Here is a 13,620-nt window from a genome sequence, read left to right on the forward strand (position 1 = left end):
TTGTCAACCTCTAGATCCCTTACATGCCTGCACTTTTCGGCTTGCTGCTGCTGCAATCCACGCGTTTTAGATCTGCATAACTCCACCTCTTTAAACACAGCACCTTCACCCCCTGCTGTTCCCACCCGCCTCAACACCGTTGGAAGGGAGGAGAACCAATTAAGGCGGGGGGTGGGGTGGAACGAGCAGCTGTCTACCCTTAGCAGGAGGGCTCCTGATTACATACCTCTCCTGCTGCTGCTGCTGCTGGCTGTCCAGCAGCAGACTGAAGGTGGCTGCTGCTGTGCACAGGTATATAAAGGCTCAGAGCCTATTATGACACGCGCAGCCAGCGTTCCATTGCCACATTCCATCTACTGCAGGCAGGATACCTGGCTGGCTGAATGTCGCTGAGAAGCTCACAGAGACCGCCATAAGCAACAGTTTAACAGAATGCCACAGACTAATCAACCAAACTTTTTGGGTTGGGTTCTCTTTTATAGTCTGCAGGCATTAAATGAAAGAAGTCAGTGTTCCAGCAGAAGGAGACAACGTTTCAGAAAAGGCATTGTAGCAAACCAAAAAAGAAATTTTAAGCGCAGCAGAGTAACCAGCGCACATACCTGTTAGCTCAGGTGAGTTTAAAAGGCTGCTGTTGATAACAAGGGCATTTGCTAAATAGATGGTGTGTGTGCAACAATATACTGAAAGGTCAATTATATTGTGCAGCTTATCTCACCACCTGTAGTTATTTAGGTGAAAGCTCCAAAATGCTTGCCTAATATGTCTGTTTATCCAAAAGGAAGTAAAAAGGGAGAGCTAGAAAGATAGCATTGCATCACATTACATGGCAATGCAATGCACAGTTGCTGAAGATGAACCAAAATGAGCTTGTAATCTGGCTTCTGCAACTTTGAACATGAAAAATCCAATGAGGAGAAGAAAAGCAAAGCCAAAGAGTCCATCCCAAAATCCGACAAACAAGCAAAATGAACAAAAAACATTGAATTCAATTCTTTCTGATTTTAGAAACTGCATTAAAGAAGGGGTGCACCGGTCCTGGAGATACTGCAATACCAGGTCAATGCGTGGAGTGGACAGAGCAAGCTCTTTTTCCATCTCCCTGTTCTAAAAATCCATTTAATATATGGTCCCCAGATAGGGGACGTATCAGATATTAAACTGATAAGAACAGATACTACACTTGATCTTAGCCAAAAGGCCGAGAAGCGATAACCAGAATTGGTTTCAAACTACGGAGCCACCCAAGGATCCTGAAAAGTCCATTTGTGGAGATGAGCTCCTGGACTCCCGTTAAGAAGACATGTTGTCAACCTCTAGATCCCTTACATGCCTGCACTTTTCGGCTTGCTGCTGCTGCAATCCACGCGTTTTAGATCTGCATAACTCCACCTCTTTAAACACAGCACCTTCACCCCCTGCTGTTCCCACCCGCCTCAACACCGTTGGAAGGGAGGAGAACCAATTAAGGCGGGGGGTGGGGTGGAACGAGCAGCTGTCTACCCTTAGCAGGAGGGCTCCTGATTACATACCTCTCCTGCTGCTGCTGCTGCTGGCTGTCCAGCAGCAGACTGAAGGTGGCTGCTGCTGTGCACAGGTATATAAAGGCTCAGAGCCTATTATGACACGCGCAGCCAGCGTTCCATTGCCACATTCCATCTACTGCAGGCAGGATACCTGGCTGGCTGAATGTCGCTGAGAAGCTCACAGAGACCGCCATAAGCAACAGTTTAACAGAATGCCACAGACTAATCAACCAAACTTTTTGGGTTGGGTTCTCTTTTATAGTCTGCAGGCATTAAATGAAAGAAGTCAGTGTTCCAGCAGAAGGAGACAACGTTTCAGAAAAGGCATTGTAGCAAACCAAAAAAGAAATTTTAAGCGCAGCAGAGTAACCAGCGCACATACCTGTTAGCTCAGGTGAGTTTAAAAGGCTGCTGTTGATAACAAGGGCATTTGCTAAATAGATGGTGTGTGTGCAACAATATACTGAAAGGTCAATTATATTGTGCAGCTTATCTCACCACCTGTAGTTATTTAGGTGAAAGCTCCAAAATGCTTGCCTAATATGTCTGTTTATCCAAAAGGAAGTAAAAAGGGAGAGCTAGAAAGATAGCATTGCATCACATTACATGGCAATGCAATGCACAGTTGCTGAAGATGAACCAAAATGAGCTTGTAATCTGGCTTCTGCAACTTTGAACATGAAAAATCCAATGAGGAGAAGAAAAGCAAAGCCAAAGAGTCCATCCCAAAATCCGACAAACAAGCAAAATGAACAAAAAACATTGAATTCAATTCTTTCTGATTTTAGAAACTGCATTAAAGAAGGGGTGCACCGGTCCTGGAGATACTGCAATACCAGGTCAATGCGTGGAGTGGACAGAGCAAGCTCTTTTTCCATCTCCCTGTTCTAAAAATCCATTTAATATATGGTCCCCAGATAGGGGACGTATCAGATATTAAACTGATAAGAACAGATACTACACTTGATCTTAGCCAAAAGGCCGAGAAGCGATAACCAGAATTGGTTTCAAACTACGGAGCCACCCAAGGATCCTGAAAAGTCCATTTGTGGAGATGAGCTCCTGGACTCCCGTTAAGAAGACATGTTGTCAACCTCTAGATCCCTTACATGCCTGCACTTTTCGGCTTGCTGCTGCTGCAATCCACGCGTTTTAGATCTGCATAACTCCACCTCTTTAAACACAGCACCTTCACCCCCTGCTGTTCCCACCCGCCTCAACACCGTTGGAAGGGAGGAGAACCAATTAAGGCGGGGGGTGGGGTGGAACGAGCAGCTGTCTACCCTTAGCAGGAGGGCTCCTGATTACATACCTCTCCTGCTGCTGCTGCTGCTGGCTGTCCAGCAGCAGACTGAAGGTGGCTGCTGCTGTGCACAGGTATATAAAGGCTCAGAGCCTATTATGACACGCGCAGCCAGCGTTCCATTGCCACATTCCATCTACTGCAGGCAGGATACCTGGCTGGCTGAATGTCGCTGAGAAGCTCACAGAGACCGCCATAAGCAACAGTTTAACAGAATGCCACAGACTAATCAACCAAACTTTTTGGGTTGGGTTCTCTTTTATAGTCTGCAGGCATTAAATGAAAGAAGTCAGTGTTCCAGCAGAAGGAGACAACGTTTCAGAAAAGGCATTGTAGCAAACCAAAAAAGAAATTTTAAGCGCAGCAGAGTAACCAGCGCACATACCTGTTAGCTCAGGTGAGTTTAAAAGGCTGCTGTTGATAACAAGGGCATTTGCTAAATAGATGGTGTGTGTGCAACAATATACTGAAAGGTCAATTATATTGTGCAGCTTATCTCACCACCTGTAGTTATTTAGGTGAAAGCTCCAAAATGCTTGCCTAATATGTCTGTTTATCCAAAAGGAAGTAAAAAGGGAGAGCTAGAAAGATAGCATTGCATCACATTACATGGCAATGCAATGCACAGTTGCTGAAGATGAACCAAAATGAGCTTGTAATCTGGCTTCTGCAACTTTGAACATGAAAAATCCAATGAGGAGAAGAAAAGCAAAGCCAAAGAGTCCATCCCAAAATCCGACAAACAAGCAAAATGAACAAAAAACATTGAATTCAATTCTTTCTGATTTTAGAAACTGCATTAAAGAAGGGGTGCACCGGTCCTGGAGATACTGCAATACCAGGTCAATGCGTGGAGTGGACAGAGCAAGCTCTTTTTCCATCTCCCTGTTCTAAAAATCCATTTAATATATGGTCCCCAGATAGGGGACGTATCAGATATTAAACTGATAAGAACAGATACTACACTTGATCTTAGCCAAAAGGCCGAGAAGCGATAACCAGAATTGGTTTCAAACTACGGAGCCACCCAAGGATCCTGAAAAGTCCATTTGTGGAGATGAGCTCCTGGACTCCCGTTAAGAAGACATGTTGTCAACCTCTAGATCCCTTACATGCCTGCACTTTTCGGCTTGCTGCTGCTGCAATCCACGCGTTTTAGATCTGCATAACTCCACCTCTTTAAACACAGCACCTTCACCCCCTGCTGTTCCCACCCGCCTCAACACCGTTGGAAGGGAGGAGAACCAATTAAGGCGGGGGGTGGGGTGGAACGAGCAGCTGTCTACCCTTAGCAGGAGGGCTCCTGATTACATACCTCTCCTGCTGCTGCTGCTGCTGGCTGTCCAGCAGCAGACTGAAGGTGGCTGCTGCTGTGCACAGGTATATAAAGGCTCAGAGCCTATTATGACACGCGCAGCCAGCGTTCCATTGCCACATTCCATCTACTGCAGGCAGGATACCTGGCTGGCTGAATGTCGCTGAGAAGCTCACAGAGACCGCCATAAGCAACAGTTTAACAGAATGCCACAGACTAATCAACCAAACTTTTTGGGTTGGGTTCTCTTTTATAGTCTGCAGGCATTAAATGAAAGAAGTCAGTGTTCCAGCAGAAGGAGACAACGTTTCAGAAAAGGCATTGTAGCAAACCAAAAAAGAAATTTTAAGCGCAGCAGAGTAACCAGCGCACATACCTGTTAGCTCAGGTGAGTTTAAAAGGCTGCTGTTGATAACAAGGGCATTTGCTAAATAGATGGTGTGTGTGCAACAATATACTGAAAGGTCAATTATATTGTGCAGCTTATCTCACCACCTGTAGTTATTTAGGTGAAAGCTCCAAAATGCTTGCCTAATATGTCTGTTTATCCAAAAGGAAGTAAAAAGGGAGAGCTAGAAAGATAGCATTGCATCACATTACATGGCAATGCAATGCACAGTTGCTGAAGATGAACCAAAATGAGCTTGTAATCTGGCTTCTGCAACTTTGAACATGAAAAATCCAATGAGGAGAAGAAAAGCAAAGCCAAAGAGTCCATCCCAAAATCCGACAAACAAGCAAAATGAACAAAAAACATTGAATTCAATTCTTTCTGATTTTAGAAACTGCATTAAAGAAGGGGTGCACCGGTCCTGGAGATACTGCAATACCAGGTCAATGCGTGGAGTGGACAGAGCAAGCTCTTTTTCCATCTCCCTGTTCTAAAAATCCATTTAATATATGGTCCCCAGATAGGGGACGTATCAGATATTAAACTGATAAGAACAGATACTACACTTGATCTTAGCCAAAAGGCCGAGAAGCGATAACCAGAATTGGTTTCAAACTACGGAGCCACCCAAGGATCCTGAAAAGTCCATTTGTGGAGATGAGCTCCTGGACTCCCGTTAAGAAGACATGTTGTCAACCTCTAGATCCCTTACATGCCTGCACTTTTCGGCTTGCTGCTGCTGCAATCCACGCGTTTTAGATCTGCATAACTCCACCTCTTTAAACACAGCACCTTCACCCCCTGCTGTTCCCACCCGCCTCAACACCGTTGGAAGGGAGGAGAACCAATTAAGGCGGGGGGTGGGGTGGAACGAGCAGCTGTCTACCCTTAGCAGGAGGGCTCCTGATTACATACCTCTCCTGCTGCTGCTGCTGCTGGCTGTCCAGCAGCAGACTGAAGGTGGCTGCTGCTGTGCACAGGTATATAAAGGCTCAGAGCCTATTATGACACGCGCAGCCAGCGTTCCATTGCCACATTCCATCTACTGCAGGCAGGATACCTGGCTGGCTGAATGTCGCTGAGAAGCTCACAGAGACCGCCATAAGCAACAGTTTAACAGAATGCCACAGACTAATCAACCAAACTTTTTGGGTTGGGTTCTCTTTTATAGTCTGCAGGCATTAAATGAAAGAAGTCAGTGTTCCAGCAGAAGGAGACAACGTTTCAGAAAAGGCATTGTAGCAAACCAAAAAAGAAATTTTAAGCGCAGCAGAGTAACCAGCGCACATACCTGTTAGCTCAGGTGAGTTTAAAAGGCTGCTGTTGATAACAAGGGCATTTGCTAAATAGATGGTGTGTGTGCAACAATATACTGAAAGGTCAATTATATTGTGCAGCTTATCTCACCACCTGTAGTTATTTAGGTGAAAGCTCCAAAATGCTTGCCTAATATGTCTGTTTATCCAAAAGGAAGTAAAAAGGGAGAGCTAGAAAGATAGCATTGCATCACATTACATGGCAATGCAATGCACAGTTGCTGAAGATGAACCAAAATGAGCTTGTAATCTGGCTTCTGCAACTTTGAACATGAAAAATCCAATGAGGAGAAGAAAAGCAAAGCCAAAGAGTCCATCCCAAAATCCGACAAACAAGCAAAATGAACAAAAAACATTGAATTCAATTCTTTCTGATTTTAGAAACTGCATTAAAGAAGGGGTGCACCGGTCCTGGAGATACTGCAATACCAGGTCAATGCGTGGAGTGGACAGAGCAAGCTCTTTTTCCATCTCCCTGTTCTAAAAATCCATTTAATATATGGTCCCCAGATAGGGGACGTATCAGATATTAAACTGATAAGAACAGATACTACACTTGATCTTAGCCAAAAGGCCGAGAAGCGATAACCAGAATTGGTTTCAAACTACGGAGCCACCCAAGGATCCTGAAAAGTCCATTTGTGGAGATGAGCTCCTGGACTCCCGTTAAGAAGACATGTTGTCAACCTCTAGATCCCTTACATGCCTGCACTTTTCGGCTTGCTGCTGCTGCAATCCACGCGTTTTAGATCTGCATAACTCCACCTCTTTAAACACAGCACCTTCACCCCCTGCTGTTCCCACCCGCCTCAACACCGTTGGAAGGGAGGAGAACCAATTAAGGCGGGGGGTGGGGTGGAACGAGCAGCTGTCTACCCTTAGCAGGAGGGCTCCTGATTACATACCTCTCCTGCTGCTGCTGCTGCTGGCTGTCCAGCAGCAGACTGAAGGTGGCTGCTGCTGTGCACAGGTATATAAAGGCTCAGAGCCTATTATGACACGCGCAGCCAGCGTTCCATTGCCACATTCCATCTACTGCAGGCAGGATACCTGGCTGGCTGAATGTCGCTGAGAAGCTCACAGAGACCGCCATAAGCAACAGTTTAACAGAATGCCACAGACTAATCAACCAAACTTTTTGGGTTGGGTTCTCTTTTATAGTCTGCAGGCATTAAATGAAAGAAGTCAGTGTTCCAGCAGAAGGAGACAACGTTTCAGAAAAGGCATTGTAGCAAACCAAAAAAGAAATTTTAAGCGCAGCAGAGTAACCAGCGCACATACCTGTTAGCTCAGGTGAGTTTAAAAGGCTGCTGTTGATAACAAGGGCATTTGCTAAATAGATGGTGTGTGTGCAACAATATACTGAAAGGTCAATTATATTGTGCAGCTTATCTCACCACCTGTAGTTATTTAGGTGAAAGCTCCAAAATGCTTGCCTAATATGTCTGTTTATCCAAAAGGAAGTAAAAAGGGAGAGCTAGAAAGATAGCATTGCATCACATTACATGGCAATGCAATGCACAGTTGCTGAAGATGAACCAAAATGAGCTTGTAATCTGGCTTCTGCAACTTTGAACATGAAAAATCCAATGAGGAGAAGAAAAGCAAAGCCAAAGAGTCCATCCCAAAATCCGACAAACAAGCAAAATGAACAAAAAACATTGAATTCAATTCTTTCTGATTTTAGAAACTGCATTAAAGAAGGGGTGCACCGGTCCTGGAGATACTGCAATACCAGGTCAATGCGTGGAGTGGACAGAGCAAGCTCTTTTTCCATCTCCCTGTTCTAAAAATCCATTTAATATATGGTCCCCAGATAGGGGACGTATCAGATATTAAACTGATAAGAACAGATACTACACTTGATCTTAGCCAAAAGGCCGAGAAGCGATAACCAGAATTGGTTTCAAACTACGGAGCCACCCAAGGATCCTGAAAAGTCCATTTGTGGAGATGAGCTCCTGGACTCCCGTTAAGAAGACATGTTGTCAACCTCTAGATCCCTTACATGCCTGCACTTTTCGGCTTGCTGCTGCTGCAATCCACGCGTTTTAGATCTGCATAACTCCACCTCTTTAAACACAGCACCTTCACCCCCTGCTGTTCCCACCCGCCTCAACACCGTTGGAAGGGAGGAGAACCAATTAAGGCGGGGGTGGGGTGGAACGAGCAGCTGTCTACCCTTAGCAGGAGGGCTCCTGATTACATACCTCTCCTGCTGCTGCTGCTGCTGGCTGTCCAGCAGCAGACTGAAGGTGGCTGCTGCTGTGCACAGGTATATAAAGGCTCAGAGCCTATTATGACACGCGCAGCCAGCGTTCCATTGCCACATTCCATCTACTGCAGGCAGGATACCTGGCTGGCTGAATGTCGCTGAGAAGCTCACAGAGACCGCCATAAGCAACAGTTTAACAGAATGCCACAGACTAATCAACCAAACTTTTTGGGTTGGGTTCTCTTTTATAGTCTGCAGGCATTAAATGAAAGAAGTCAGTGTTCCAGCAGAAGGAGACAACGTTTCAGAAAAGGCATTGTAGCAAACCAAAAAAGAAATTTTAAGCGCAGCAGAGTAACCAGCGCACATACCTGTTAGCTCAGGTGAGTTTAAAAGGCTGCTGTTGATAACAAGGGCATTTGCTAAATAGATGGTGTGTGTGCAACAATATACTGAAAGGTCAATTATATTGTGCAGCTTATCTCACCACCTGTAGTTATTTAGGTGAAAGCTCCAAAATGCTTGCCTAATATGTCTGTTTATCCAAAAGGAAGTAAAAAGGGAGAGCTAGAAAGATAGCATTGCATCACATTACATGGCAATGCAATGCACAGTTGCTGAAGATGAACCAAAATGAGCTTGTAATCTGGCTTCTGCAACTTTGAACATGAAAAATCCAATGAGGAGAAGAAAAGCAAAGCCAAAGAGTCCATCCCAAAATCCGACAAACAAGCAAAATGAACAAAAAACATTGAATTCAATTCTTTCTGATTTTAGAAACTGCATTAAAGAAGGGGTGCACCGGTCCTGGAGATACTGCAATACCAGGTCAATGCGTGGAGTGGACAGAGCAAGCTCTTTTTCCATCTCCCTGTTCTAAAAATCCATTTAATATATGGTCCCCAGATAGGGGACGTATCAGATATTAAACTGATAAGAACAGATACTACACTTGATCTTAGCCAAAAGGCCGAGAAGCGATAACCAGAATTGGTTTCAAACTACGGAGCCACCCAAGGATCCTGAAAAGTCCATTTGTGGAGATGAGCTCCTGGACTCCGTTAAGAAGACATGTTGTCAACCTCTAGATCCCTTACATGCCTGCACTTTTCGGCTTGCTGCTGCTGCAATCCACGCGTTTTAGATCTGCATAACTCCACCTCTTTAAACACAGCACCTTCACCCCCTGCTGTTCCCACCCGCCTCAACACCGTTGGAAGGGAGGAGAACCAATTAAGGCGGGGGGTGGGGTGGAACGAGCAGCTGTCTACCCTTAGCAGGAGGGCTCCTGATTACATACCTCTCCTGCTGCTGCTGCTGCTGGCTGTCCAGCAGCAGACTGAAGGTGGCTGCTGCTGTGCACAGGTATATAAAGGCTCAGAGCCTATTATGACACGCGCAGCCAGCGTTCCATTGCCACATTCCATCTACTGCAGGCAGGATACCTGGCTGGCTGAATGTCGCTGAGAAGCTCACAGAGACCGCCATAAGCAACAGTTTAACAGAATGCCACAGACTAATCAACCAAACTTTTTGGGTTGGGTTCTCTTTTATAGTCTGCAGGCATTAAATGAAAGAAGTCAGTGTTCCAGCAGAAGGAGACAACGTTTCAGAAAAGGCATTGTAGCAAACCAAAAAAGAAATTTTAAGCGCAGCAGAGTAACCAGCGCACATACCTGTTAGCTCAGGTGAGTTTAAAAGGCTGCTGTTGATAACAAGGGCATTTGCTAAATAGATGGTGTGTGTGCAACAATATACTGAAAGGTCAATTATATTGTGCAGCTTATCTCACCACCTGTAGTTATTTAGGTGAAAGCTCCAAAATGCTTGCCTAATATGTCTGTTTATCCAAAAGGAAGTAAAAAGGGAGAGCTAGAAAGATAGCATTGCATCACATTACATGGCAATGCAATGCACAGTTGCTGAAGATGAACCAAAATGAGCTTGTAATCTGGCTTCTGCAACTTTGAACATGAAAAATCCAATGAGGAGAAGAAAAGCAAAGCCAAAGAGTCCATCCCAAAATCCGACAAACAAGCAAAATGAACAAAAAACATTGAATTCAATTCTTTCTGATTTTAGAAACTGCATTAAAGAAGGGTGCACCGGTCCTGGAGATACTGCAATACCAGGTCAATGCGTGGAGTGGACAGAGCAAGCTCTTTTTCCATCTCCCTGTTCTAAAAATCCATTTAATATATGGTCCCCAGATAGGGGACGTATCAGATATTAAACTGATAAGAACAGATACTACACTTGATCTTAGCCAAAAGGCCGAGAAGCGATAACCAGAATTGGTTTCAAACTACGGAGCCACCCAAGGATCCTGAAAAGTCCATTTGTGGAGATGAGCTCCTGGACTCCCGTTAAGAAGACATGTTGTCAACCTCTAGATCCCTTACATGCCTGCACTTTTCGGCTTGCTGCTGCTGCAATCCACGCGTTTTAGATCTGCATAACTCCACCTCTTTAAACACAGCACCTTCACCCCCTGCTGTTCCCACCCGCCTCAACACCGTTGGAAGGGAGGAGAACCAATTAAGGCGGGGGGTGGGGTGGAACGAGCAGCTGTCTACCCTTAGCAGGAGGGCTCCTGATTACATACCTCTCCTGCTGCTGCTGCTGCTGGCTGTCCAGCAGCAGACTGAAGGTGGCTGCTGCTGTGCACAGGTATATAAAGGCTCAGAGCCTATTATGACACGCGCAGCCAGCGTTCCATTGCCACATTCCATCTACTGCAGGCAGGATACCTGGCTGGCTGAATGTCGCTGAGAAGCTCACAGAGACCGCCATAAGCAACAGTTTAACAGAATGCCACAGACTAATCAACCAAACTTTTTGGGTTGGGTTCTCTTTTATAGTCTGCAGGCATTAAATGAAAGAAGTCAGTGTTCCAGCAGAAGGAGACAACGTTTCAGAAAAGGCATTGTAGCAAACCAAAAAAGAAATTTTAAGCGCAGCAGAGTAACCAGCGCACATACCTGTTAGCTCAGGTGAGTTTAAAAGGCTGCTGTTGATAACAAGGGCATTTGCTAAATAGATGGTGTGTGTGCAACAATATACTGAAAGGTCAATTATATTGTGCAGCTTATCTCACCACCTGTAGTTATTTAGGTGAAAGCTCCAAAATGCTTGCCTAATATGTCTGTTTATCCAAAAGGAAGTAAAAAGGGAGAGCTAGAAAGATAGCATTGCATCACATTACATGGCAATGCAATGCACAGTTGCTGAAGATGAACCAAAATGAGCTTGTAATCTGGCTTCTGCAACTTTGAACATGAAAAATCCAATGAGGAGAAGAAAAGCAAAGCCAAAGAGTCCATCCCAAAATCCGACAAACAAGCAAAATGAACAAAAAACATTGAATTCAATTCTTTCTGATTTTAGAAACTGCATTAAAGAAGGGGTGCACCGGTCCTGGAGATACTGCAATACCAGGTCAATGCGTGGAGTGGACAGAGCAAGCTCTTTTTCCATCTCCCTGTTCTAAAAATCCATTTAATATATGGTCCCCAGATAGGGGACGTATCAGATATTAAACTGATAAGAACAGATACTACACTTGATCTTAGCCAAAAGGCCGAGAAGCGATAACCAGAATTGGTTTCAAACTACGGAGCCACCCAAGGATCCTGAAAAGTCCATTTGTGGAGATGAGCTCCTGGACTCCCGTTAAGAAGACATGTGTCAACCTCTAGATCCCTTACATGCCTGCACTTTTCGGCTTGCTGCTGCTGCAATCCACGCGTTTTAGATCTGCATAACTCCACCTCTTTAAACACAGCACCTTCACCCCCTGCTGTTCCCACCCGCCTCAACACCGTTGGAAGGGAGGAGAACCAATTAAGGCGGGGGGTGGGGTGGAACGAGCAGCTGTCTACCCTTAGCAGGAGGGCTCCTGATTACATACCTCTCCTGCTGCTGCTGCTGCTGGCTGTCCAGCAGCAGACTGAAGGTGGCTGCTGCTGTGCACAGGTATATAAAGGCTCAGAGCCTATTATGACACGCGCAGCCAGCGTTCCATTGCCACATTCCATCTACTGCAGGCAGGATACCTGGCTGGCTGAATGTCGCTGAGAAGCTCACAGAGACCGCCATAAGCAACAGTTTAACAGAATGCCACAGACTAATCAACCAAACTTTTTGGGTTGGGTTCTCTTTTATAGTCTGCAGGCATTAAATGAAAGAAGTCAGTGTTCCAGCAGAAGGAGACAACGTTTCAGAAAAGGCATTGTAGCAAACCAAAAAAGAAATTTTAAGCGCAGCAGAGTAACCAGCGCACATACCTGTTAGCTCAGGTGAGTTTAAAAGGCTGCTGTTGATAACAAGGGCATTTGCTAAATAGATGGTGTGTGTGCAACAATATACTGAAAGGTCAATTATATTGTGCAGCTTATCTCACCACCTGTAGTTATTTAGGTGAAAGCTCCAAAATGCTTGCCTAATATGTCTGTTTATCCAAAAGGAAGTAAAAAGGGAGAGCTAGAAAGATAGCATTGCATCACATTACATGGCAATGCAATGCACAGTTGCTGAAGATGAACCAAAATGAGCTTGTAATCTGGCTTCTGCAACTTTGAACATGAAAAATCCAATGAGGAGAAGAAAAGCAAAGCCAAAGAGTCCATCCCAAAATCCGACAAACAAGCAAAATGAACAAAAAACATTGAATTCAATTCTTTCTGATTTTAGAAACTGCATTAAAGAAGGGGTGCACCGGTCCTGGAGATACTGCAATACCAGGTCAATGCGTGGAGTGGACAGAGCAAGCTCTTTTTCCATCTCCCTGTTCTAAAAATCCATTTAATATATGGTCCCCAGATAGGGGACGTATCAGATATTAAACTGATAAGAACAGATACTACACTTGATCTTAGCCAAAGGCCGAGAAGCGATAACCAGAATTGGTTTCAAACTACGGAGCCACCCAAGGATCCTGAAAAGTCCATTTGTGGAGATGAGCTCCTGGACTCCCGTTAAGAAGACATGTTGTCAACCTCTAGATCCCTTACATGCCTGCACTTTTCGGCTTGCTGCTGCTGCAATCCACGCGTTTTAGATCTGCATAACTCCACCTCTTTAAACACAGCACCTTCACCCCCTGCTGTTCCCACCCGCCTCAACACCGTTGGAAGGGAGGAGAACCAATTAAGGCGGGGGGTGGGGTGGAACGAGCAGCTGTCTACCCTTAGCAGGAGGGCTCCTGATTACATACCTCTCCTGCTGCTGCTGCTGCTGGCTGTCCAGCAGCAGACTGAAGGTGGCTGCTGCTGTGCACAGGTATATAAAGGCTCAGAGCCTATTATGACACGCGCAGCCAGCGTTCCATTGCCACATTCCATCTACTGCAGGCAGGATACCTGGCTGGCTGAATGTCGCTGAGAAGCTCACAGAGACCGCCATAAGCAACAGTTTAACAGAATGCCACAGACTAATCAACCAAACTTTTTGGGTTGGGTTCTCTTTTATAGTCTGCAGGCATTAAATGAAAGAGTCAGTGTTCCAGCAGAAGGAGACAACGTTTCAGAAAAGGCATTGTAGCAAACCAAAAAAA

At 45.2% G+C, this 13,620-nt stretch overlaps 10 non-coding genes across 10 annotated transcripts; all 10 read right to left on the minus strand.

The window, feature by feature from the left end:
* Positions 1-1,022: 1,022 nt before the first annotated feature.
* On the minus strand, positions 1,023-1,213 carry LOC141248490 (U2 spliceosomal RNA). The gene has a single exon (XR_012311698.1). It is a non-coding gene; the product is annotated as a U2 spliceosomal RNA (small nuclear RNA).
* A 1,115-nt stretch (positions 1,214-2,328) lies between these two features.
* On the minus strand, positions 2,329-2,519 carry LOC141248491 (U2 spliceosomal RNA). Its single transcript, XR_012311699.1, has one exon. It is a non-coding gene; the product is annotated as a U2 spliceosomal RNA (small nuclear RNA).
* Positions 2,520-3,634: 1,115 nt separating this feature from the next.
* On the minus strand, positions 3,635-3,825 carry LOC141248492 (U2 spliceosomal RNA). The gene has a single exon (XR_012311700.1). It is a non-coding gene; the product is annotated as a U2 spliceosomal RNA (small nuclear RNA).
* A 1,115-nt stretch (positions 3,826-4,940) lies between these two features.
* On the minus strand, positions 4,941-5,131 carry LOC141248493 (U2 spliceosomal RNA). Its single transcript, XR_012311701.1, has one exon. It is a non-coding gene; the product is annotated as a U2 spliceosomal RNA (small nuclear RNA).
* Positions 5,132-6,246: 1,115 nt separating this feature from the next.
* LOC141248494 (U2 spliceosomal RNA) lies at positions 6,247-6,437 on the minus strand. Its single transcript, XR_012311702.1, has one exon. It is a non-coding gene; the product is annotated as a U2 spliceosomal RNA (small nuclear RNA).
* A 1,115-nt stretch (positions 6,438-7,552) lies between these two features.
* LOC141248496 (U2 spliceosomal RNA) lies at positions 7,553-7,743 on the minus strand. Its single transcript, XR_012311704.1, has one exon. It is a non-coding gene; the product is annotated as a U2 spliceosomal RNA (small nuclear RNA).
* A 1,114-nt stretch (positions 7,744-8,857) lies between these two features.
* On the minus strand, positions 8,858-9,048 carry LOC141248497 (U2 spliceosomal RNA). Its single transcript, XR_012311705.1, has one exon. It is a non-coding gene; the product is annotated as a U2 spliceosomal RNA (small nuclear RNA).
* Positions 9,049-10,161: 1,113 nt separating this feature from the next.
* On the minus strand, positions 10,162-10,352 carry LOC141248500 (U2 spliceosomal RNA). The gene has a single exon (XR_012311707.1). It is a non-coding gene; the product is annotated as a U2 spliceosomal RNA (small nuclear RNA).
* A 1,115-nt stretch (positions 10,353-11,467) lies between these two features.
* Positions 11,468-11,658, minus strand: LOC141248498 (U2 spliceosomal RNA). The gene has a single exon (XR_012311706.1). It is a non-coding gene; the product is annotated as a U2 spliceosomal RNA (small nuclear RNA).
* A 1,114-nt stretch (positions 11,659-12,772) lies between these two features.
* Positions 12,773-12,962, minus strand: LOC141248446 (U2 spliceosomal RNA). Its single transcript, XR_012311659.1, has one exon. It is a non-coding gene; the product is annotated as a U2 spliceosomal RNA (small nuclear RNA).
* Positions 12,963-13,620: the final 658 nt, after the last annotated feature.

The sequence above is a fragment of the Phyllobates terribilis genome, unplaced genomic scaffold, assembly GCF_046119375.1.
Source record: "Phyllobates terribilis strain yellow unplaced genomic scaffold, ASM4611937v1 Scaffold_3689__1_contigs__length_72616, whole genome shotgun sequence".
In the NCBI taxonomy this organism is placed as follows: Eukaryota; Metazoa; Chordata; class Amphibia; order Anura; family Dendrobatidae; genus Phyllobates; species Phyllobates terribilis.